Source organism: Rhipicephalus microplus, chromosome 7, assembly GCF_043290135.1.
Source record: "Rhipicephalus microplus isolate Deutch F79 chromosome 7, USDA_Rmic, whole genome shotgun sequence".
In the NCBI taxonomy this organism is placed as follows: domain Eukaryota; kingdom Metazoa; phylum Arthropoda; class Arachnida; order Ixodida; family Ixodidae; genus Rhipicephalus; species Rhipicephalus microplus.
The window spans coordinates 22,552,429-22,577,521 of NC_134706.1; the positions used below are offsets into that span (position 1 = coordinate 22,552,429).

Sequence of the window (25,093 nt, forward strand, 5' to 3'; positions counted from 1 at the left end):
ACATCAAGAGCTCCACGTCTCTTCAGCAGATCGCAGCAACCGACAATAACTCTTCAACCGCGTGCCCCGCAAAACGAATGTAGATACTGCTCAGCTGCTGGTTTCCCACGACAGTTTCACTGGCACAACGAATGTCCGCGCCGCGGCAATGTGTCCACTATTGATACTCAACGGGGAAACGAGGAGGGCGACCCAGAGTTTCATTAATACACTTCAGTGCTCTCATCAACGGAAAGCCAGTAAATGCAATTCTCGATACAGGAGCAACAATTACTTGTATCAGCGAGGATGTGTACAAACAGCTAAAGCTTCAGTTGATGAGAGACTCCAGCATCATGGTCCAGCAAGTTGCATCAAGCATTTGAACTTTGGGTTGCGTAAACGTTCAGTTACAAATTGGGAACGTAATCAAGAAAGTTTATGCACATGTGCTGCGAGGCATGAGAACGCAATTAATTCTTGGCCTAGACAGCGCTTCATACTTCAATCCTTCTGTAAATCTGGAAAGCAAGTCAGTGAAACAAGCACGTGAGAATATGAACCTTCCGCATCACAATGAAAAGAAAACCATTCAAGCCCCGCTGATGCAAACCCTGACTTCACAAAACTTATCAGAGCATGAGTCTGTGGCACTCAACTCTCTTTTAAGCAAGTATGACGAGATATTTTCAAAATCGCAGACAGATATTTGGTGCGTCACTACTGAGAAACATAGGATCGCACTTACCAATGCTGTCCCTATTCGTCGAGCACCATACCGATGTTCACAGGCAGACAAAGGAAAGATCAACAAACAGGTTAACGCTCTTCTCAAGCAAGGTGTTGTGAGGCCTTCATTATCGCCCTACGCCACGCCTGTCATTTTAGCAGAAAAGAAAGGTGAAGGACGCACTCGTCTATGTATTGACTACCGGAAACTCAATGCCATAACGGTACCCGACTTTCAACCAATTCCACGTATAGATGATATTCTTGACCTCTTAGGAAAGGCGGAGTTTTTCACTATTTTGGACGTAACGTCGGGATACTGGTATGTGAAAATGCATCCTGACGATGTTCAGAAAACTGCATTTGTCACGCCTGATGGTCATTTTGAGTGGTTGGTAATGCCGTTTGGGTTGAAGAACGCTCCAGCTACATTTGAAAGAGCCATGAAATCAATAATAGCGAAACATCAGCTCACCAATGTTAATAATTACTTTGACGATGTGGTCGTATACTCAAAGACATTAATTCATCATATACGACACCTTGAGGCGCTATTGAAAGCCCTCAAAACCGAGAACGCAAAACCTAAACAAAAAAAGTGCCAATTTGCACGCTGCAGCATTGAATACCTGGGCCACAAAATTTCACAAGGAACAGTGACACCTAAGCAAAGTAATGTGGCTGCCATACTCAAATTTCCTACACCAAAACGAGAAAAAGATCTCCAGCGTTTTTTGGGCACTGTAAACACCTACCGTCAGTATATTTCTCACTTCAGCGATATCGCTCTTGCACTCACAAAACTACTCCACAAAGGCAGCAAGTGGGTGTGGACAGAAGCATGCGAGCAAGCCTTTCGTGAACTGAAGGAGCGGATAACTGAAGAACCGGTGCTTCGCATATACGACCCTTCGAGACCATGTACTGTGTACTGTGACGCATCGGGCGAAGGCATCGGTGCAGTGCTGAAACAACCTGATGACAAAGGCAAAGAACATCCTGTTGCTTACTATTCCCGCAAACTACTTAAGCACGAGATGAACTATGCTATTACAGAAAGAGAATGTCTTGCCATTGTAGATGCCATTGATAAATGGCATTGCTACCTTCATGGAAAGTCATTCACTGTTGTAACAGATCACTCTGCACTCCAGTGGCTGAAGAATGTTAAAAACCCTCAAGGTCGTCTCTTTCGGTGGTCTTTGAAACTGTCAATGTATGATGTGAACATCAAACATCAAAAGGGCGCAAGTAATGTCGAAGCAGATGCGCTCTCCAGAGCCCCAATACTTAATCTTCTATCACACGACGACCTTCAGCGATGCAACAATGAGCGTCCAAAAGGAACGCACTCATTGGAAAATAACATCATCATTGTTAAAAGAAAAGGACTACGGAAAATATACGTGCCCCATGAACTACGCCCAACCATTCTGAAGAATGCACATCAACATTTTGGGCATGTCGGAGTGAAGAAGACGTTATCACTCCTGTCTCCGCAATATTATTGGACGCATGTGGTAACCGATGTTTCCACTTACATTCGGCATTGTGATACATGCCAGAGATGCAAGAAGACGAAAACAAAAAAGTTTGGGATGCTTGAATCACTGCCTCCAGCTGAAGAGCCCTTCGACCTTTTTGCAATAGACACCATAGGAGGATTTTCTGGATATGGCTCGTCAAAAAGGTTTATACACTTGGTTATTGATCATGCGACTCGCTACGTATGGGCATTCGCTCATGAAAGTGAGAACAGCGACGCCTACATTTCATGTTTAAAAACAATTTTTTTCTTCTGGAAAACCACGGAAGCTCCTTTCAGACCGTGGAACAGGATTTACCGCAGGAAAATTCAAGCAGTTTTAAAACATAATCGTATACCCCAACTATTCACCTCATCTCATCATCCACAATGCAACGGCATGAACGAGCGGACAAACCAGACTATCGTAACGAGACTTAAATGTAAGATCAATGACGAACCACAGAAGTCTTGGACTAAGCTGCTTCCGGAGGTAATTGACGAATACAACAGAACACCCCACGAAGTGACCGGCTACGCACCTTCCTTCCTGATGTATGGAATTCCATCTTATCCTACTGTACTGGAACAACGAGAAGAAACCGTCGAAGAAGCATGAAAAAATTGCCCGCAGCTTCCCTCGGGGGAACACTGAGGAGGATGCGGAGCATATAATTGGTTAACGGGGTGTTAAAGTGCGACTTACTTGGGTCGATGGCTAAATTGGTTAACGTGGTTGTGTATTGGGGTGTTAAATTGCGACTTACTTGGGTCGATGGCTAAATTGGTTAACGTGGTTGTAGGAGGGGGTGTTAAATGAGTGAACACGTACACACGTATGCGAAAGGACGGCGCTGGTCGAAGGGACGTCGATCATTGTGTTTGTGGATTCGTTGGAATTCATTTCACCGTGACCTTGGACGTCGACGCGCCGTACAAACCAACCGATGAGCGGCAACTGAGCGAGCAAGCGCCGACCTTGAGTATATATACAGCGCGACGGCGCATGCACTGTCAGCTGTTGAATGTTCTCGAAGGAGAAGCGCGCGCGCGGCACAGATGGCGACGGCGCGACGGCGCATGTGCGCGCGTCAGCTGTCGAATGTTCGAGAAGCGGTGCGGACGGCGCGGACGGCGCACTACAAGGCGCGAGTATAAGATGCTTCCGCATCTAAAACTGCAGTTACCAATTCTATCGCCTACCTTAATAAGAACAAAGTCATGTATAATAGAAAATTTCTTCCGATTGAGTTCCAAGTCGGTGACTTTGTCCTTTACGAGACAACATGGCATCCCAACAACGGCAAACTGAGTTCTGTCATAGAAGAACCCTACAAGATTCTACGCAAGGTCTCAACAGTGAACTATATGAGATCGACCGCTCCATGCTACCCTTACGTAGAAACTCTGACATTGTGCGTGTTAGCAAACTGCGGCGTTATTTTGAACCTTCTGAACTGAGACGTTCTCGAGGGGAGGGGGAAGTGTGACGCATTCACAAGGTGATTCTAGGAGAAGCCGACGAAGAGGAAGTGCGCGTGCATTAGAATAAATGCATGGTAACTGGACCACGACGTGTCTCCATTTTGTAGCGTCATATATATATATATATATATATATATATATATATATATATATATATATATATATATATATATATATATATATATATATATATATATATATATATATATATATATATATATATATTTATATTTATATATATATTGTAACGAACAAATACAACGCCGGAAGCTTAAACAACTATATATTTATGGTGAACTTGTGCCCGCCGTATAAATAGACAAAATTGTCCTGAGCTCGCTACAGAAAACCTCGTCAACCTTTTCTTTTTCGTCTCGCCACGTGCTGCTCCTTCGAAAAAGCGCCAGCCTTCTTTTTTCCAGTGCGTGCTGCGGCGACACGTGCAGCCAGCGTTACATGGCGCGTTTATAGCTTGGCGCGTTGGGCATGTCAGTTGGTGTGGCAGAATTCATATGAGCAGGAAGTGGCGCAAGACTTCAGTAGGTGCCTAACAAGATGTGGCATTAGTTCCCCTTCAGAAACGCATCCTCCTGATGTGTACGCTGACGTCGAACAGTTTTGTACAGGAGTATTGATGTGATGCTTGAGCACTTTTACCAGTTGTCTTGTTTAGTGCCATTCGTAGTACGGTTTCATTCGTACTACATGTACGTCTTCTGGGTGATTCCTGCGTCGGGTTGAGCACACTTGCCCTTCATGAATTACTTCATAGTTTAGCGTGCCTAACCAGTGAAATACTTTGTAAGGGCCGAAATAGCGCCGCATCAGTTTTTCCGATAGGCCAGGTGCGCGTACAGGCGTCCACACCCACACTGTCTCCGGGGTTGTACTGTACGTCTCTCCGCTTGAGATTATAGCGACGTGTGTCGGAGCTTTGTTGTAAAATGATACGATGTCTTGCTGAGTGCCGTGCCTCTTCTGCCCTTTCTATATAGTCGCTGATGTGCGGGTCACTCTTATTCGAATTGTTGACAGGTAACATCGTGTCTAAGGTCGTTGTGACCACCCGACCATGAACAAGTTGAAATGGCGTGAAGTGTGTCATTTCTTGTACTGTGGTATTGTAGGCAAATGTGGCATATGGCAAAATACTGTCCCATGTCTGGTGCTCAACGTCCACATACATCGAGATCATGACGGTGAGAGTTCTGTTGAGTCTTTCGGTTAATCTGTTTGTTTGCGGATGGTATGCTGTAGTCCTTCTATGGTTGGTGTGGGTTAGCTTCATAACAGACTGCATCAAACGGGCAGTAAATGATGTTACTTTGTCTGTAATGACAACCTGCGGTGCTCCATGTTGTAGTACAATCTGAGTGACGAAAAACTGGGCTACTTCATTTGCCGTTCCTTTTGCGAGAGGTGTTGTCTCAGCATGTCGAGTCATGTATTCTGTTGCTACAACAATCCAGCGCTTTCTCGATGAAGAGAGAGGAAATGGACCAAGAAAATCCAGTCCCACTTGCTGAAATGACCCTTTTGGTGGCTCTATCGGTGGCAACAGACCCGCTGGTTTCCATGGTGGTATTTTGCGTCTTTGGCAATCCCGGCATGACTTGACATAATGGTGCACCGAATCCCTTAATTTCGGCCAATAATACTTCCGGCGAATTCTCGCCAAAGTGCGACCACTACCCATATGGCCAGCCGATGGGTCGTCATGACACGCTTCTAAGATTTCTGCTCGCAGTGATGATGGTGCAAGAAGCAGAAACGTCTCACTGCTGTTTCCGAAGTTGCGCTTGTATAGGACGCCGTTCCGGAGGACATAGGATTCAATCCACGGACGAAAACTCGTAGTACCTTAATTTGGTGACCCACCAAGTATTGGATAAGCGGGCGTAGTTCCGGGTCCATTCGCTGAAGAGGAGCCATCTCCGACACATTAGGAACTCCAAGAAATGGGATGTTTTGTTCTTGGTCAGATGATGGAGACTAAACAGGTGCGCGAGACAGGCAATCCGCGTCATTGAGCTTGAGACCAGACTTGTAGGCCACAGTTATGTCATGTTCCTGCAGACGCAGGCTCCATCTAGCAAGTCTTCCGGAAGGGTCCTTGATATTTGCCAGCCAACACAATGAATGATGATCACTGATTGCTCGAAACGGTCTCCCGTAGAGGTACGGGCGAAACTTGTCGATGGCCCATATAACTGCGAGACACTCTTTCTCTCTCGCTGAGTAATTTGAATCAGCATTAGATAAAGTGCGGCTCGCGTAGGAGATGACCTTTTCTTCTCCATTCTGCCACTGAACGAGGATGGCACTCAGACCAATGTTACTTGCGTCGGTATGTAGTCCGCATTGACCTCTTCATCAAAATGGGCAAGTATTGGAGGAGACTGCAAACGGCGTCGCAAGTCTGAGAAAGCTGTTTTTTGCTCTTCCCGCCAAGAGAATGATACAGTTTCTTTCGTTAGCCGTGTCAAAAGCTCCGCGACCTTAGCCAAGTTTTCAACAAAGCGTCGGTAGTGGGCACATAGTCTCGAGAATCGTCTGACAGCCTTTTTGTCTTGCGGTTTCAGAAAATTTTCAACTGCTGCAATCTTTCCCGGGTCCCGGCGGATGCCTTCCGCACTAACTATGTGCCCGAGGAACCGAAGCTGACGAAATCCAAAGTGACACTTTTCCGGTTTGATGGTCAGTGCTGCCACGCGAATAGGATCTAGTACAGTTCTCAGTCGGTGGATGCGGTGCTCGAAAGTAGAAGAAAAACCACTACATCGTCAAGGTAGACGAGACACGATTGCCACTTGAGTCCGGAGAGCACAGTGTCCATCATCCTCTGGAAGGTAGCGGAAGCAGAGCACAAACCAAAAGGGAGCACTTTGAACTCGTATAGTCCGTCTGGGGTCACAAACGCCGTCTTCTCGCGATCTCTTTCATCAACCTCGATCTGCCAATATCCACTTTTTAAGTCCAATGATGAAAAGAAGTGAGTACTGCGTAACTTATCCAAGGCATCGTCGATCCGCGGAATCGGGTAAACATCACGCTTTGTGACTTGGTTCAGCTTTCTGTAGTCATCGCAAATTCGCAGCGTTGTCCTTCTTTTTGACTAGCACTACCGGTGATGCCCACGGACTGCTGTATGGCTGGATTACGTCATCGGCGAGCATTACCTGCACTCGGTTCTTGATGGCTTCCCTTTCTTCTGGCGCTACTCGGTATGGGCGGCATATATATATATATATATATATATATATATATATATATATATATATATATATATATATATATGTATATATATGTATATATATATGTATATATATGTATATATATATATATATATATATATATATATATATATAAATATATATATATATACATATTGTGTGAATTTGTTACCTACACCGTCCTTATCCCTGCATGATCACAATCACCATCATCCGCTTGTTTCTTTGTCCTCATTGGTACTCTGGGTCATCATCTTCGTCATCGACTGTGTATTGACTCTGCCCGTTCATTTTGCGAGGTCTTTCCTCAATTAAACGCTGTCACAACCAAGGCTACCAAGGCTTCATACGTGGTGGAGGTGGATTGTCGGTCCTCTTACCTCCCGCAGCCCGATCTGACCGGAGTCGCAAAGACATGGTATTTTAACCACGTCATTGACCTACCCGACTGGGCTACCTTCCAGCAGCAGCTGCGACACGTTTTTGGGACCCCGGACATTCGATCCGCCGTCGCAAAGAGGACACTTGATACTCGCCGGCAACATCCCGGTTAATCGAACACTTCATACATCGAGGATGTCCTCGCACTGTGCCGGCGTGTCAATCAATCCATGCCGGAATCAGACAAAGTGCGCCACATATTGAAAGGCATTGAGCCTGTTGCCTTTATTGCACTTGCTGTGCAAAACCCAGCTACCATCGATGATTTCGTGACGACATGCCAGCGCCTTGATACGCTAGACTCTGCTCGCCTCCAACCGGACATTGAGGACCACCACTCTACGTCTCATGGCCACCTACGTGACCTCATCCGGGACATTATACGTGAAGAATTGCGGTCTATGGGCTTCACACCTCCTACACCGCGTCCTACACAGTCTTCGGGAGTGCCCTTGCGTGACATCGTCACGGAGGAACTTACATCGCTGACCGGCGTTGCGCCAGTACAGCCACCTGCTTCACGCCCTATACCCACGTACCCTGAAGTTGCTGCCGTGCCTCCCAGCGACGCCCACGCGACATTGATGCGCCCATACTACGCATCAGTTGCTGCCGCTCCCCCGGTAAACTACCATTCCGTGCTCCCTAACCCTCCGGCCCACCTGACCGCACTATCTTCAGGTGCCCCGAATGCCTTCTATTCCCCACAGTGGCACTCGTCTCGCCCTGTATGCTACTACTGTGGCTATCGCGGCCACATATCTCGTTTCTGCCGAAAGCGCCAGCAAGATGAGCGTCGGAACGACGTGCGCGAACGGGATTCGTACACTGGGGCGTCTTATCAAGGTCGGCGTAATTCGTCGCCCCCGCACCAGTCTCCATCTCCTCCGGCATCGACTGCACCACGAAACAGCCGAAACATGAGACGCCGCTCGCCTTCGCCCTTCCGCCGTTCCACTTCTCCACTTCGGTCCGCCTCTTTGTCATCTGATATTCATTCGGGAAACTATGTCAAACAGTTTGTGGAGGAAAAACTGCATTCGGAATTCCTCCATCAGGCCCGTGTAACACGCTTTCTGTGGAAGTGGAAGGAGTGCGAGTCGATGCTTTGGTGGACACAGATGTGACATTGTCTGTGATGCGTGGTTATTTGTGTGAACATTTGAGGAAAGTAATGACGCCTTACGATGGCCCCACGTTAGTTGCTGCCCAGGGGAACGTCATTCGCCCTTCTGCGTTTTGTACTGTGCGTGTTTTCATCGACGGCATCCGCCATCATGTCCAGTTTGCTGTCCTGTCCCGCTGCTCTCACCGACTACATTTAGGGTGGGATTTTCTATCATCTGCTTCCGCGGCGATTTGTTGTGGACAACGTGTCGTTCACCTCGCTGACACCGACTACATACTTGACGACGACAACCACAAGCCACTTCGTCTGGTCGCTGCAAAAGACATCGAACTGCCTCCACTACAAGAGCAAAGTTTCAGCATTACGTCCAATGACATCTATCACGGTGATGTATCGGTCTCACCGTCAACACTTTGCGTTCGTAAAGGTATAGTTTTTCCGTCCGGTGTCGTTCGTTTTTGCAATGGCTCTGCACTTGTCACCACTGTCAAATCTAGACCGGAAAAGATCTTACTGCCACAAGGCAATACTGTGGCCCGTGTTGCCAACTTCCAGCCTGCATTTGTCACGCCACTTCAGGCCATCGCCACCAAAGAACCTTCCCTCGGTTAGCATGTTTCTTCCTCCGCCTTTACCACCGCTATCAGCAGCGAAATCACATATTCACAGAGGCAGCAGCTGCTCGCATTGTTACAGAAATATGCAAATTCTTTCGATTTTTGCTCGTCCAAGCTGGGCCGCACTAATACTACAGCACATCGAATTCAAACTGTTGGGACATCTATTGTACACCGCCAACCCTACCGCGTGTCTCTAGCTGAAAGAAAAATTATAGAAGAAAACGTTGTGGACATGCTTAAACGGGAAATCATCCGTCCCTCATCTAGCCCTTGGTCGTCTCCTATTGTTTTGATCCGCAAAAAGGATGGCTCTGTGCGTTTTTGCGTGGACTACCGGGCGCTCAATAAGATCACACGCAAGGACGTGTACACTATGCCACGCATTTACGACGCCCTTGATTCCCTACAAGGCGCGGAATTTTTTTTCAAGCATCGACTTGCGTTCTGGATACTGGCAGATCCTCATGCATGAAGACGATAAGGAGAAAACGGCGTTTGCAACCCCCGACGGGCTATATGAATTCAACGTAATACCTTTCGGGCTCTGCAATGCACCAGCGACTTTTGAGCGCATGATAGATACCGTGCTGCGCGGCCTGAAATGGAAAAGTTGCCTTTGCTACCTGGACGACATTATTATCTTTTCGTCAACGTTTCCTGAGCACCTAGAACGACTGGATCAAGTTCTGACATGTCTTGCCGGCGCCGGGCTTTAAATAAACACTAAGAAATGCTCTTTCGCTAGCAAATCTCTTAAGGTCTTAGGACATGTCGTTAGCAAAGATGGCATCCGGCCCAACCCTGACAAGATTTCTGCAGCCCTTCACTTTCCGCATCCCGAAAAACCGAAGGAGCTTCGCAGTTTCCTTGGCCTCGCCTCCTATTTTCGCCGGTTTATCCAGAACTTCGCTTCTATTGCTGCTCCATTACACCAACTACTCGCTTCGAACGTCCGCTTTCCGTGGTCTTAAAAATGTGAAATGGCATTCGAGCTGTTGAAGTGGGCACTCAAGTCTGAAGCTCTGCTCTGCCACTTTGACGATGCCGCACCGACTATTCTTCATACCGACGCTTGCGGCTTCGGTATAGGAGCCGTTTTTCTACAACGCGACAAGTATTCTCTAGAGAAAGTTGTTGCATATGCCAGTCGCGTACTCACCCCTGCTGAAAAGGACTACACTATAACTGAGCAAGAGTGTTTGGCTGTAGTTTGGTCGGTCCAGAAGTTCCGTCCCTACCTCCACGGCCGTCACTTCACAATCGTTACGGATCACCATGCCTTATGCTGGCTTTCTACACTGAAGAACTTGTCCGGACGCTTGGGCCGGTGAATACTACGCTTGCAGGAGTACGACTTTGACATAACTAACAAGTCAGGCAGAAAACATCAAGACGCCGATGCGTAATCTCGTTGCCCGCTTCGAACTACCCATATGAGCGTTGGTGAGAACTCAACCGCCACATCTACCAAAGTTCATACGCTCGCATCAATAACGCAACCCTTTTCGGACGACCAGCCATCATTTATCTCCCGCCAGCGGTCCGATTCATACTGCAGACGCATGATGGACCACCTTTCGGGAGTTTCTCATCCACCAAACACGCGACTCTGTCGTCAACTCCTGCACTTTAAGCTGGACAATGGGGTTCTCTACCGCGACGTCTACCACCCTGACGGTCAGCGAGGGGTTCCTGTACTGCCACGCTCTCTTCAACTTCAGGTGCTCGAAGCCTTCCACGACGACTTGACTGCTGGTCATCTTGGTTTAAAAAAAACTCTTGACCGCATTCGATGTCGTTATTACTGGCCTGGCTTTTCTTCTAGTGTAGCTCGGTACGTCGGTTCCTGGTATCCATGCTAGCGTCGAAAACTCCCCACGTCTGCACCTGCTGGACATCTACAGCCACTTCCGTGCCCTTCAATGCCTTTCGAGGTTGTAGGTGTTGACCTTTACGGGCCTCTTCCCGTCACATCTTGTGTCAAACAATGGATAGTGACCGCCGTTGACCACCTGACACGCTACGCTGAGACTTCCTCTGTTATTACAGGCTCAGCTGTGGAAGTTGCAGACTTTATTCTCTACGCCATAATCCTGCGTCATGGGGCTCCTCGTGTACTGATTAGTGATCGCGGCAAAGTGTTCTTGTCACAAATGGTAAATGAAGTACTGCGCGCTTCTGGAACTACTCACAAGACAGCTTCAAGCCACCACCCTCAGACAAATGGTCTCACAGAAAGATATCACTGAACCCTTGCAGACATGATAGCCGTTTACGTTCAACCCGACCACAAAAACTGGGATACTCTTTTACCATTCCTGATATTCGCTTACAACACCGCCGTTCAGCGAAAAACTTGCTACTAACCGTTTTACCTCGTGTACGGATGCACCCCGACTACCTTTCTCGACGTCTCCTTCTTTAGCAGCCAAGGGAATTCACGTCAGTCTTCTAGCAAAGAATACATTTCCCGCCTGGCCCAGTCTTGCCATCAGGCTCGCATCAATACTGAAGCGAGACAGCATGAGCGGAAGATCATTTATGATGTATCCCACCGCGTTGTGTCTTTCCAACCTGGTGACGAGGTGCTGCTTTTCACACCTATTCGGACTCCTGGTCTCTGTGACTAATTCCAACCACGCTTCATCGGGCCATACATTGTTTTAGAACAGACTTCGCCGGTTAATTATCGTGTGACACCACTCGTCGCCCCAACAGACCGCCGCTACCGCAGCCCACAGATTGTCCACGTTTGTCGCATGAAACATTTCACGTGACGTTCCCCGTCACTTTGACTTACGGCGGCCAGGGTGTCCGCTTCCAAGTGGGGGGAATCAGTGTGGGCATTTGTTACTTACATCGTCCTCATCCCTGCATGATCACAATCACCATGATCCGCTTGTCTCTTTGTTCTCATTACCACTCTGGGTCATCATCATCGTCATCGTCTGTGTACTAACTCTGCCCGTTCGTTTTGCGAGGTCTTTCCTCAGTTAAACGCTGTCGCAACCAAGACTAGGAAGACTTCATAATATATATATATATATATATATATATATATATATATATATATATATATATATATATATATATATATATATATATATATATATATATATATATATAAAGGAAAGAAGTGTATACCTAAGGGCTCGTTTTTCCGTGTTTTGACACAATATTGAGATCTAACAGACAGTAATGCCAAGAAATGTACAGGGGAAGTTATTAGAACCAATGGAATGTAAATAAGAAAGAAAAGTGAGTGAAAAAATAACCAGCCGTGAGCAGGAATCAAACCTACGACCTTCGAATAACGCGTTCGATGCTCTAACCACTGAGCTATCACAGCGGCCTTCCCTCCAGTCACTTTTTTGAGGGGTTTAATCCCCCGAAAAGTGAATGGAGGGAAGGCCGTTCAATAAGTGATTTTAGAAGTAGAAGTGTCAGTCAGCGCCATCTATAAGACAAACGACGATTGGCTTATAGCAAAGCTATTGATTATATATATATATATATATATATATATATATATATATATATATATATATATATATATATATATATATATATATATATATATATATATATATATATATATATATATATATATTCTATCGAAGCATAGTGGCGCCAGCTCTGTGCCAGCGTGAAAGAAGACGTTGACGTCCGTGTCTGGCTCGTGCTTGCCGGGTTCCTGCCTGTACCAGCTTGTTGCGGCTAATGTTTCTCGAATAATAACCTGTGTTTTTACGCAACCTTGCTCGTTGCATTTGCTAGAAACATGCTGGGTAACGTCCTGGAGCTCCGCAGCCGTAAGCTAGCATCTCAGTCCGCGATGACCGAGCGCGTCGATCCCCCACAAGGCTCTTCCACGCTGCCACCTGTCGTGTGTTCTGGTGTACTTCATTTGCGTGACCCACCAGTATACAACTGCACTGAAAATCAAAATGTCGAGGACTGGCTGGCAGAGTACGAGAATGCCAGCACGATTAACAAGTGGGATGACCCTGCGAAGCTGACACACGTCATCATCTACTTGACGAATTTGGCCAACCTATGGTTCACGAACCACCAAGCCGACATCCCCACCTGGTCGGTTTTCAAAGAAGCCGTCACCTCGTTTTTCGATCGTCCAGCTATTCGTAAGCTTCGTGCTGAACTGGGCCGGCGGGGACATATTTCAGCGAAAAGGTGAGAGCTTCACGAGATACATAGAGGGTGTGATCAGCCTCCGTAGGCGAGTTGATGCGAGGATGACGGAGGCTGACAGAATAAAGAATATTTTGAAAGGCATTGATGATGACCCTTTTCATATGCTTCTGGCCAAAGACCCACAGACCGTCACGGCCGTGATTCTGTTATGTCAAAGTTTCGATGAGCTGCGCAAACAACGAATTTCTGCTCGTCGTGCTAATACGCAAACCGCTCATATTTCGGCTTTGGAGTGCAAAAGCAGTGACCCCGACTACAGCGTGTTAATGCCTGAAATTCAACAGTATATCCGGGGGGAAGTTGCTCGACAGCTCTCTCTTGTCGCCACCATCAACGAGACCCCCACAACACTGGACCACTCACTTCGCCGTGCTATTCAGACGCATGTTGCCGAGGCTCTCCTTTCGCCCGCGTCCCTAATATCAGTGGCTGCACCGCTGACTTATGCAGAAGCCGTCCGCCGACCTCCTGCCCAACCGCCGCTCCCTTAATACAGTCCAGCCACCAACTACTATAAGTCACCAGTTTCGGTTTATCCGGTAAATCGGCCCTTTCGACCACCTCGAGCACCTGTAAACTTTTGGCGTACTCCGGATAACCGGCCCGTCTGCTACAGCTGTGGTATTTCAGAACATGTCGCGCGCTACTGTCATCGCCGTGGCTACTATTTTAATGGTGTTCAGCCTTCCGGCAACATACCTCGGCAATCAGAATCGCATGTGACACCTGATTCACATGACCCCCGCTCACGTCGACCAGACTTCAGCCGACGTCGATCTCCTTCACCCCGCCTTCGGTCTCCTTCCCCCATGCTTCGCCGTTCCAACCACGCCCAGGAGGAAAACTAACAGTCACAGTTCCTGAGGCAAAAGCTGCGCCACCAACGAAATTTCCAAGGCCTCATCTTTCACCCCCTAACGAGATTGCCGTGCTTGTAGACAGTTTCGCCACAACTGCTCTTGTCGATACAGGTGCCGCTATTTGTATAATCAGTGAAGTGTTATATCGCAAACTGAACAAAGTGACGACTCCACTGGTTGAAATTTCTTTACGCACAGCGAGTTCGCAACACGTCCAACCTTCTGCCACATGCACTGCTCGTGTTGTGATTCAAGGAGTGCTTTACATCGTAGAATTTGTCGTCCTTACGCATGCGTCTCATAAAATCATCCTAGGATGGAACTTTCTTTCCGCTAATCATGTGGTGGTCGACTGCGCTCGTGCTCAACTCGTTTTGTTTCCATTCAGCACGACATTCATAGATGTCCCTCGCTCACCCAAAAAGGTGATCGTCACCGCTGACGTCGTCATTTTTGCTTTATCGGTCGCCACGGTATCTCTTTTGCGTAACTCCGTTTCTGATTCAACTGCCGTCTTTATGCCGTCACAAGAATGCACTCGTCGCCGTAACCTTGTCATTCCATTGGCCGTCATATCAGTTGCCGATGGCTCCAGTGCCGCGTACGTGTGGAATCCGTTCCCTTGTCCCGCTACCTTATTGCATGGCGAATGTATCGGGAGTCTTGACACTTATGATAACATATTTCCTTTCGATGCCCGTTCTGATACGACACCGTTGTCCGTGGATGCTGTCACAGCTGCCACCGCGCCCTCACTACCTGACGAAGACGTTCTGTTGTGCAGTGTAGACACCGGCCTTACGCAAGACCAACGCAATCAGCTCATTCAACTACTTGACCGTTTCCGCACCTCCTCCGACCACGGACAACCTCCCTTGGGACGCGCGTCAGTTGTCGCTCACCATATAGACACCGGTCATCATACTCCACTTCGTCAGCGCCCCTACCGCGTCTCGCAGGCTGAGCGTGACGTCATCACTCAACACGTCGACGAGATGCTGCAACGTGGTGTTATTCAGCACTCACACAGTCCTTGGGCTTCGCCAGTGGTTCTCGTGCGAAGAAAGGATGAATCCATCAGGTTTTGCGTGGATTATCGTCGACTAAACAACATCACACGCAAGGATGTTTATCCCCTGCCACGCATTGATGACGCCTTGGATTGCCTTCAAGGTGCGGAGTTTTTCTCTTCAGTGGATCTGCGCTCTCAATACTGGCAAGTGCCAATGGCTGAACCAGACTGTCCAAAAAGCGGCGTTTGTTAACCCTGACGGCTGATATGAATTTAATGTAATGCCCTTTGATCTTTGCAATGCGCCTGCGACTTTTGAAAGAATGATGGACAGTGTCCTCAGGGGACTTAAATGCCACATCTGTCTTTGCTATTTAGACGACATAGTTGTATTCTCGGCGAACTTCGAAACTCATCTTTCCCGTCTGGAACAAGTTCTCCAGTGCCTTATGGCAGCCGGGTTGCAACTAAACTTCAATAAATGTCGTTTTGGCGCCCGCAAACTCACAATTCTCGGCCACGTCCTTTTAAAAGAAGGAACATCGCCAGACCCTACCAAACTGCGTGCCGTTGCCGAGTACGCCAAGCCTACTACCCTAAAGAAGCGTCGTAGTTTCGTAGGCCTGTGTTCCTATTTTCGGCGTTTCATTCGCAATTTTGCCTCTATAATTGCCCCTCTGACTCAGCTTCTCTCCCGTAGCGCGGACCTCTCTGGCTGGAAATCCCACTGCGATGACGCATTCACGGCGCTGCGCCGGCTACTCACGTCTCTGCCAGTTCTCCGCCACTTCGATCCCAATGCACCCACTGAAATTCACACAGATGCAAGCGGTGTCGTCCTCGGTGCCATTGTCGCTCAACGTTAGGATGGCTGCGACGAGTGCGTTGTCGCCTATGCCAGTCGTACCCTAACGAAGGCAGAGTCCAACTATTCCGTCACGGAAAAGGAGTGCTTGGCTATCATTTGAGCTATAGGAAAATTTCGCACTTACCTTTACAGACGCCAGTTTGATGTTGTCACAGATCACCATGCCTTATGATGGTTAGCGTCCATGAAAGATCCTACTGGCCGCCTCGCTCGTTGGGCTTTACGCCTTCAGAAATACGATATCCGTGTTGTTTATCGCTGAGGACGCAGACATTCAGACGCCGATGCAGTAGCCCGTTCTCCACTGCCTCCTGACCTTGCCTGCTTATCAACTGCCATTTGCGATTCGTCATCATTGAGCATCACTGACATGCCATCCGAACAGTGCAAGGATCTTTGGATCAATTCTTTGCTCAATGTCCTCTCTCACAGTTCGACAGAAACGACTTCACGCTCCCTCTCTCATCAAGCAAGACACTTTGCTGTCCGTGAAGGCTTGTTGTATCGCCGCAATTACGTGACGGACGGCCGTAGGTGGCTCCTTGTCATTCCTCGTCATTTGCGTTCGGACATCTGCGCTGCCTTTTACGATGACCCCCAGTGTGGCCACGCTGGAGTATTTAAGACTTACTCTCGCCTTTGTCTAAGATACTACTGGCGTGGAATATATCAGCACGTTTGCCAGTACGTTCGGTCATGCACCACGTGTCAACGACGGAGGACGCCTTCTCAAGCACTGCTGGCCCTTTGAAACCCTTAACCTGCCCAGCGAGACCATTCGACCGCGTCGGAAATTATATTTATGGTCCTCTACCCAACTCTCTTCGAGGCAACCGGTGGATTATCGTCGCAGTCGATCATTTGACACGCTACGCTGAAACATCTGCGCTGCCTGCTACCACTGCAAAAGACGTTGCGTCCTTTCTTCTTCACCATCTCATTTTGCGACATGGTGAACCTCGTGAATTACTGAGGGACCGTGGCCGCGTGTTTCTCTCGAACGCCGTCTACGAGGTGCTCAAGGCATGTCGCACTGTCCATCGGAAATTCTCAGCATACCATCCTCAAACCAATGGCATGACGGAACGCTTTAACCGTACCCTTGGAGATATGCTTCCCATGTACGCCTCTGACGAACACACTAATTGGGAACGAGTGCTCCCTTTTGTCACGTACGCGTACAACTCTGCGCGTTAAACAACAACTGGCTTTTATCCTTTCTTCCTCCTGTACGGACGTGAGCCATCATGCTCCATGGACACCATTCTCTCTTACAGGCCTGATGTTTCCGAAGCGACGCCTGTTTCTGAAGCAGCTGCTTATGCCGAAGAGTGTCGTCAACTCGCTCACTCACTCACCCCACAACACCAATGGCGCCAGAAAACTGACCACGATTCCTGTGCGTCTACTGTACACTATAACCTAGGAATGCTGGTTTGGCTCTGGGTCTCGTCTGTCCCTCCCGGTCTTTCCCCGAAGCTTTCGTCGAAATACCATGGCCCCTACCGTGTGGTGCGGCAAACATCTCCTGTCAACTATGAAGTTGAGCCCATTGATCCACCTTCGGACCAACGCTGCCGTGGGCGTGAAACAGCACACGTATCACGCCTCAAACCGTGCTATGACCGCCTTGTCGTGTCCTTTCCCTAGGGCGCCAGGTTGGCTCCTTTCTGCGCGGGGAGTAATTGTACCGAAGCATAGTGGCGCGAGCTCCGTGCCAGCGTGAAAGAAGACGTTGACGTCTGTGTGTGGCTCGTGCTTGCCAATTTCCTGCCTGTACCAGCTTGTTGCGGCTAACGTTTCTCGAATAATAACTTGTGTTTTTACGCAACCTTGCTCGTGGCAAATAATAGTTCTGGTAGCGTGATAAATATTCTATCGCAGTGCATTGATGGTGCTCTATAGATTTTAATTACCCTGAAACTTACGTGACGCTATCCAAGATTTAAAGGCACCGGCTATGTAATCTGAGTACCAAAGAAAAATCAAGTGTACTATGTTTCTAGATTTGCCGAGAATGATGAGCATTGACTGTCATGCCGTTAAAATGCAGGGAAGAGCCGTTAAACACAGGAAAAAACTTGTACGTCATTTCATTCGAAAACAAAAAAAACAAAGAAAATATAATTGTGTAGTTTCTCATATTTTTATTTATGTCATTTCCTCCTGTTTGAAAATGTGTATTGAAAAATTCTTAATTAATGAACGCATATGGAAAGCAGCACTTAGCGGCCGACCTTGGTTGTATGGTATTTACATTGATCACCGGGAGCTACGCACCAAAAGGTACCGCTACGTACTGCGAGAAAACGCTTTTTTCCAAGACGTTACACAGTTATAGATTACCGTTAGCATCATGGGAGGTGTTACGGGGGTTAGGTGAATGGTGTTACCGTAAAGCAAACCTTCGTTGCAAGCACTGTCTTATATTTTGGCGGGATAGCGTTTACGTAGTTTACGTGCCACAGCAGGGATGGTGGCGCCTATTTTTAGTTCAAGAATAATCAAAGTAAAAAAAACGAGATTGTTTGCCTGTGTCACCGCTTGAAGCCTTGTTACAAGTTTATTTTAGTAATAATATAAGTGAGTAAATTTGAAGCGCGCTTCAAACGCGAAAACATTTATGCATGTTAAGAGAATCCTGTACACCACCCCTTGTACACAGAGTAGTGAGGCGTCCCTTTGTTCCACACCGCATTTATTCTGGCTACACCTCTGAACACCACCTGTACACCACCCCTAGTACACTACTCTGTGTACTAGGGGTGGTGTACAAAATTTCCTTAACATGCGCAAGGGTTTATATGGGAAAACAGGGCGTTGTCTTTGTGTACGGTTAAAAGAACACTCCGGAACCTTTAAAACCAGCACGCATGCGAATTAGCCTTCACACTGCCACGCGTGTGGATGAAAGTCCTTGTTAAATGAAATGACAGTGCCCTTCAAACATAGCGATCAGATCAAAAGAGAACTGTAGTGGAATCATTCTACATCAAAAAAGAAGGGGAGTCCTGTGTCAGTCACCCATCATTATATTTACATGAAAAAGAAGAATTATAATTCAGTAGGTTGTTTGTTTGAATAGAATATCCCACGCCTGCGCAGTTACCAGTAGCGCAAAATTGTTAATGACGTCGACACAATCCTTTATTGGCCCTCTGCGCATGTTCTGTGCGTTTTTATCTTAAATGTTCAGATAACTTGTATATTTCAATAAATTCTTCCCTTGAGAGTCAGCGCTTGTTTGTGTCTCTTTTCTTCGTCTCGTGAGTTTGTGTGCCTGTACTGCCCATTATGTATCACCAACTAGCCCAACTATCAGTCGTGCTTAAGCAGGAACAGGAAAAGAATGGCTTGTATGCAACGAAGATCCAAGGCTCTGGCCCAGGATATGGCCTGCGATACACTAAAAATAGTGTTCAGGAATATGAACGTATGACGAACAAACTTGACAGGTGTAACGCTGAAATGGTGACTTGCATGTCATGAATGGCCCGATCTGCATGAAACCATTATGGTGAACTCGATGCCATTTTGCTAGATGGACATACGTAAAAAACGGAGATTCTGTGTCGTGATTTTGACCAACTTGATAGACACCTCACGCATCACGTTTTTCTTCAAAAAGCTTGAAACTTTATGTGAACATTTGTGCAGACTCATTTAGTGGAAAACTAGCAATCGTTCAATTTTATTATGCTGCGTATCGCTGCAAATGATCACTTTGCTGGCTACAATACAACGTTCAACGATTGTTCGACAAGCCGCGTTCCAGAACCAAAGTAAAGACTTTTTTTCTTTGCTCTGAACAAACACAGCAACAAGAATCTGTCCATGCATTTCGGGCCTAATAGTTTATTTTTTGGATGCAAGTATAAAAACTTACTGATTACAGGATAATTAGGTATTTGTTTATATAATAATTATCTTCACTCATTGATTCTCACTCAAAACAAAGCAGCCTGCGTTTTTCGTTCTTGGAATGTAACAGTGAGTGCTACGGAATTATGTTACACAATTTTCATGCATCTCCAGACATGGTAGCATTCATGAATGAAAGGGACATTCACATGAGTGTCACGTGCACCCCGACATAGGTACACGCCACTTTTTGCCGGCTGCTTTGCATTACATCCATTTCCCAGGTGCGTGGTATCTTCACCCTATAAATTTATTTACCCATTTATATACTCAGTCCTTTCTTCTTTGCCCCGCCGTGGTGGTCTAGTGACTAAGGTACTCGGCTGCTGACCCGCTGGTCGCGGGTTCAAATCCCGGCTGCGGCGGCTGCATTTCCGATGGAGGCGGAAATGTTGTAGGCCCGTGTGCTCCGATTTGGAGCACACGGGCCTACACGTTAAAGCACACGGGCCTACACGTTTGGAGCACGTTAAAGAACCCCAGGTGGTCGAAATTTCCGGAGCCCACCACTAGGGCGTCTCTCATAATAATATTGTGATTTTCGGACGTTAAACCCCACAAATCAATCAGTCTTTCTTTCCTTCCTTCCTTCCTTCCTTCCTTCCTTCCTTCCTTCCTTCCTTCCTTCCTTCCTTCCTTCCTTCCTTCCTTCCTTCCTTCCTTCCTTCTTTCTTTCATTTATACTGCACCTCTATTGGGCTATCACAGGAATGGGTTTGTACTTGACACGCTTCAAGTTATTTTTAAATGAAGATTGAACACAACGTTCGAATTGTGAATGTTGCATGGTACTAAAAGCCACAGATAATACTAAACACCTGCCACAGCAGACAACAGTTTTGAAAATACAAAGAATGATGCAGCTATTTGTTCCCTAAGTAATGAGAAATATGACCAGTGATAGCCCAAGTTACGAGGTTGCCTATAGATTAATCACATATAGGAGCCTTTAGGCTTTGTCGAAGCACATAGAACAAGCCCGTGTAGCATCAGAGGAGTTTTAGCAGTTCTAGCAGACACCTCTACATGCGACTACTGCGGAGCTGAAGAGACCATTGAACACGTCCTGTGCAGCTGCGCTTGCTTCGATGCAGAGGGATGCCAGCTCCGGATGGTTTTGAATCAACTTGACTCCAGACCATTTTGTGTGCAGAAGATTCTAGGACCTTGGGCATCTTCCTCAGTTGCGCTGAAAGCGACTAAAGCACTCCTACTTTACTTAAAGTCAACAAACCTGAGCGACCGCCTTTAGACTGTGTGTGCTCCCTCTTCCACGAGTGTGCTCGTGATTGTGTGTACCTTCTTATCTCTCTGCAACCTCTTTTCTCCCCTTCATTCCTTCCCAGTGCAAGGTAGCGAAACGAATGTGCGTCTGGTTAACCTCCCTGCCTTTCCTTGCATCTTTATCTCTCTCTCTCTCTCTCTAGCTGGCGTAACTTTTGTGGCTTATCGAGTGCATAGTATAACGCGTGTGTCAAAGGAATCAGTAAAAAACTGCTAATCACCAGTGGTTATGAAGGATTGAAGAGGTTAACAGTTACTCCAACAAATGGGCACGTGTCAAAGAGATGAGTGTGCGCTTTTAGATAATTACTAGCATTTCGAATGGGCATGTGCCAAAGAAATTCGATACATCCCACTACTGACAACTTGGCCTTTGAAAATAAATAAGAATTACGGTTCACACAACATGGGGTGCGGGAAAGACAACGATGGCTGCGAAAAGACCCCGCAGCGATGGAGGGCCTTTGCCAACGGCGACCTGCTTGTTGATGCGAGGGGTGGAAACGTGAGTTTCTATCTCTATAGAATATGAACGTACGCGTCATTTCTGTTACAGCTTATGGTTTAACTGGAACCCCCTGCGCTGAGACGCGACGAAGAATTAACCCATCATTTCCTCGCTAAGGCCTAGCAGATACTTGGAAGCAACCTAGAAACAGCCATTGTCACCTAGCCAAGGCGTAGATGATACAGCCGAGAAGCAACCACATTGGTCTTCAGAGTCATCCAGTTTCACTGTGTCAAGACCATGCATATTTAGGCAAGCTTTGTTAATATTCTGTGATAATGGCATTTATTAGAAGTTCCCAACAAAGCTACTTGTTTTGTAGCTTTGTTGGGAACTCAGGCTTGGAGTAAGGCAATCAGGTTCGGAGTAAGACCACCCTGATGATCATCGAAGCGTCACTTCTTCTTCATGGCAATATTTTTACAGAGATGTGCAAAAAAAAACGTCCGTTAATTATTTCGACTTTTAACGTAAAAAAAAAACAACTTCATATATGAGTCCTGCAGTGACATGTATACTAGAAAAAGAAAACAAAGTTTCAGCATTACGGGCTTCCACGAAAGCGGGAGAATTCTTAAGGGATTATTTTTCCCCCATAAGATGTCACATTGGAAAAACAAGACAACTTGATGTAAACGATGGCTTGGAGGTCGTTTTTTCTAGCATTTGAAATTGATTGCAGTCATTTTGACATAAGTATGAAAGGCTAATCTTGAGGAATAGACGACCCACATGACTGACAACATGCTGAAATACGAAGACGTAGAACAGATTGCACATGATAGTACTCGTTTGGTGAACTCTCTCCTGGGGCTTTGTGTTTTGGCTCTGGATCAATTATCAATGTATTGTTCAACTAGCCCAATTTTATATTTACTGCGGAAAGAAAATTTCCAGTGGCAGGGCGGAAGCCGCAACATTGGCGTAATACTCTAGCAACAGAGATACGCCGGTGGTCAATAAAAGGTGACAAGTGGCGTTTGCCTCAGTGGACTCGTATTGCACTTCCTACAACGCCCATCGAGAGCTTTCTCGAGCAAATGTGGTTTGGCAATACCTCCGGGATCGGAAGCACTGCAACTTTTCTACACATTTCCTTCATTAATACAGGCTGCGGTCAACCTTTGAGAGATGGCGAGGAATACAGTCACCATCCGACGTCACAGTGACATCGTCATTACGTCACATTTTGTGATTGATCAAGTCACCATAACCTGATTTTGTTTACATCACCAGAGTTTCAGATGGAGCTGGACGAGGCATCTAAGGGTTCCTTCATAAAGGCGCTTCACCATTCCCAAGCGCTCGTGTTGTCGTTTGTTTTCATGCTTTTCTATTCACCCGGTATGCTATATTATATGCCATAATGATCAACCAATGAGCCTACGAATCTGCCTTTAGCAATTTAAGGCAATGTTCGACGTGAATTTGTACAAGTACCTACACCTATATGCACTGATACAACATCGCGTCTGTCTGCGTGACATGTGGTGTGGTTTTCCTTGACTACAACTGTGCTAAGACTAGTGTTATTGCTATAGTGTTCCACGCTTTCTCTCTTCTTCATTACTTTCTTTTTCTTGGAAGCTCTGGAAATACACCAGTTTTCGCACATAATGCAATACTTCTTGTCCTAGCATCGCTGAAACTGCGCAATCCTTTACCTCACTTGACATGTTTACTTGTCGGACTTTCTCATTTTGAATAACAATTTGCGATGCAGCTGTTTCTGGAAAAAAGAACAAAACACATGTCCAAATACATCAGGAAGTGTTATAATGTACTGGAGATAAAGCGTGTAATAAGACAGGACAAAAAAAAAGGAGTGCGAAAGAGCGATATTTACGTGTTGGCATTGTGCCACAACATTAAGAAGAAGCTTCGCGTAGCGCAAAACTGCGACGTGTACACCTCGTAATCATGTCAAAGCTTTTCAAACAGAACGTTTTATTTGTTGTAATTACATTCTTTGTAATATTTTGCACCACGCAACAGCTAGCTTTTGCAGGAGGTCAACATTCTAAAGGTCATCAAATCCATCACAAACATTGTCCTCATCAGCACCGTCATAGGCACCATGGCAAGCACATGAGTTTTCACAGCGGTCCTCAAGGATTTCCTAGACGTGGGCCAAGACTATCACCACTACAAAAGCGCGGTATGTAAATGCAAAAGTTCATGTACGTTATTGGAAGCCGACGAATAAATCATATGGGTTTCTGATGTTTCTTACGAATATAGTGATGCATACACATTCAACAGGAAGCTAGGCAGTGATCTCATATGACCAAGAGACAATTAGTAATACGAAATGCGCGAGAAACTACAGAGTCTAGAAGACATCCCAATCGTACGTCAGCTTTTCTATGTGTTAGTTGTGCTCAATTTTCGTAACAATGATACTGCACCATGTCACCCCGCTTTTCCAAATTTTAAAAATTATACATGAACTATTTTTGTAATAAAGTCTGGTCCTTGTCTATATGAGGTTGTGAAGAGTTTTATGTTTTCGGAGAAATCATTTTAAATCACCTGCATGCTTATTGGTATTGAAACAAAAATATTTCAGTCAAAATACGAATTTTAGGAATGCCTAATATTAATAACAATTGGTGGGGTTCAACGTTTCCAAAACAGGATATGATTATGAGAGACGCTTTAGTAGAAGCGTCCCGACGTTTAGACCAACTGATAATTTTTAACATGCACCTGTACTATAGATAAGGCGCTCTATCTAATTAATTTTTTTGTCCTTTATATTATGCACACAAACAAAAACCACGTTGTTCATTAACCAAAACATCTTGCAGTGACCTTCAGCCGACCTCGTCTTGGTGGCACTTCGCAAGATCCTCGGGTACGGCATGACGAGAACACTCAGCCCTAATCAGCAATCGCTTTTTGCTACTGCGCGTTTTGTAAATTGTGAAATATGGGATAATAGTTTTATCACCAACAATAAAATACATAGACCATTTTACTGTTTAGAAACACAGACACTTGATGACTTCCGGTTTCATCCACCGATGTGCCTGAATAGCATAGTTTGGCAAGAAGAGGGTTAGAAAATAGCCTGCTGATTTTATACCCATTCCTTCTATCATTTGGTAAAATGTATTAAATTCATGTTCATTTTAGCTACATAAAAACTACAAGAGATTGGCTTATACATTATGCACGTTCTTTTTATTTGAAAAATTATACACATTTAGTTGGGCGTACGTAACGATCCTACGTACGTGGCACGATACGTTGCGTACGCTGCATGCGAGGTGCTCAACGACACT

The 25,093-nt window shown here is 46.3% G+C and overlaps 1 long non-coding RNA gene across 1 annotated transcript; it reads left to right on the top strand.

Moving 5' to 3' along the window:
* The first annotated feature begins 23,691 nt into the window (after window positions 1-23,691).
* On the top strand, window positions 23,692-24,801 carry LOC142766853 (uncharacterized). Its single transcript, XR_012884618.1, has 2 exons — window positions 23,692-23,964; window positions 24,617-24,801. It is a non-coding gene; the product is annotated as an uncharacterized LOC142766853 (long non-coding RNA).
* Window positions 24,802-25,093: the final 292 nt, after the last annotated feature.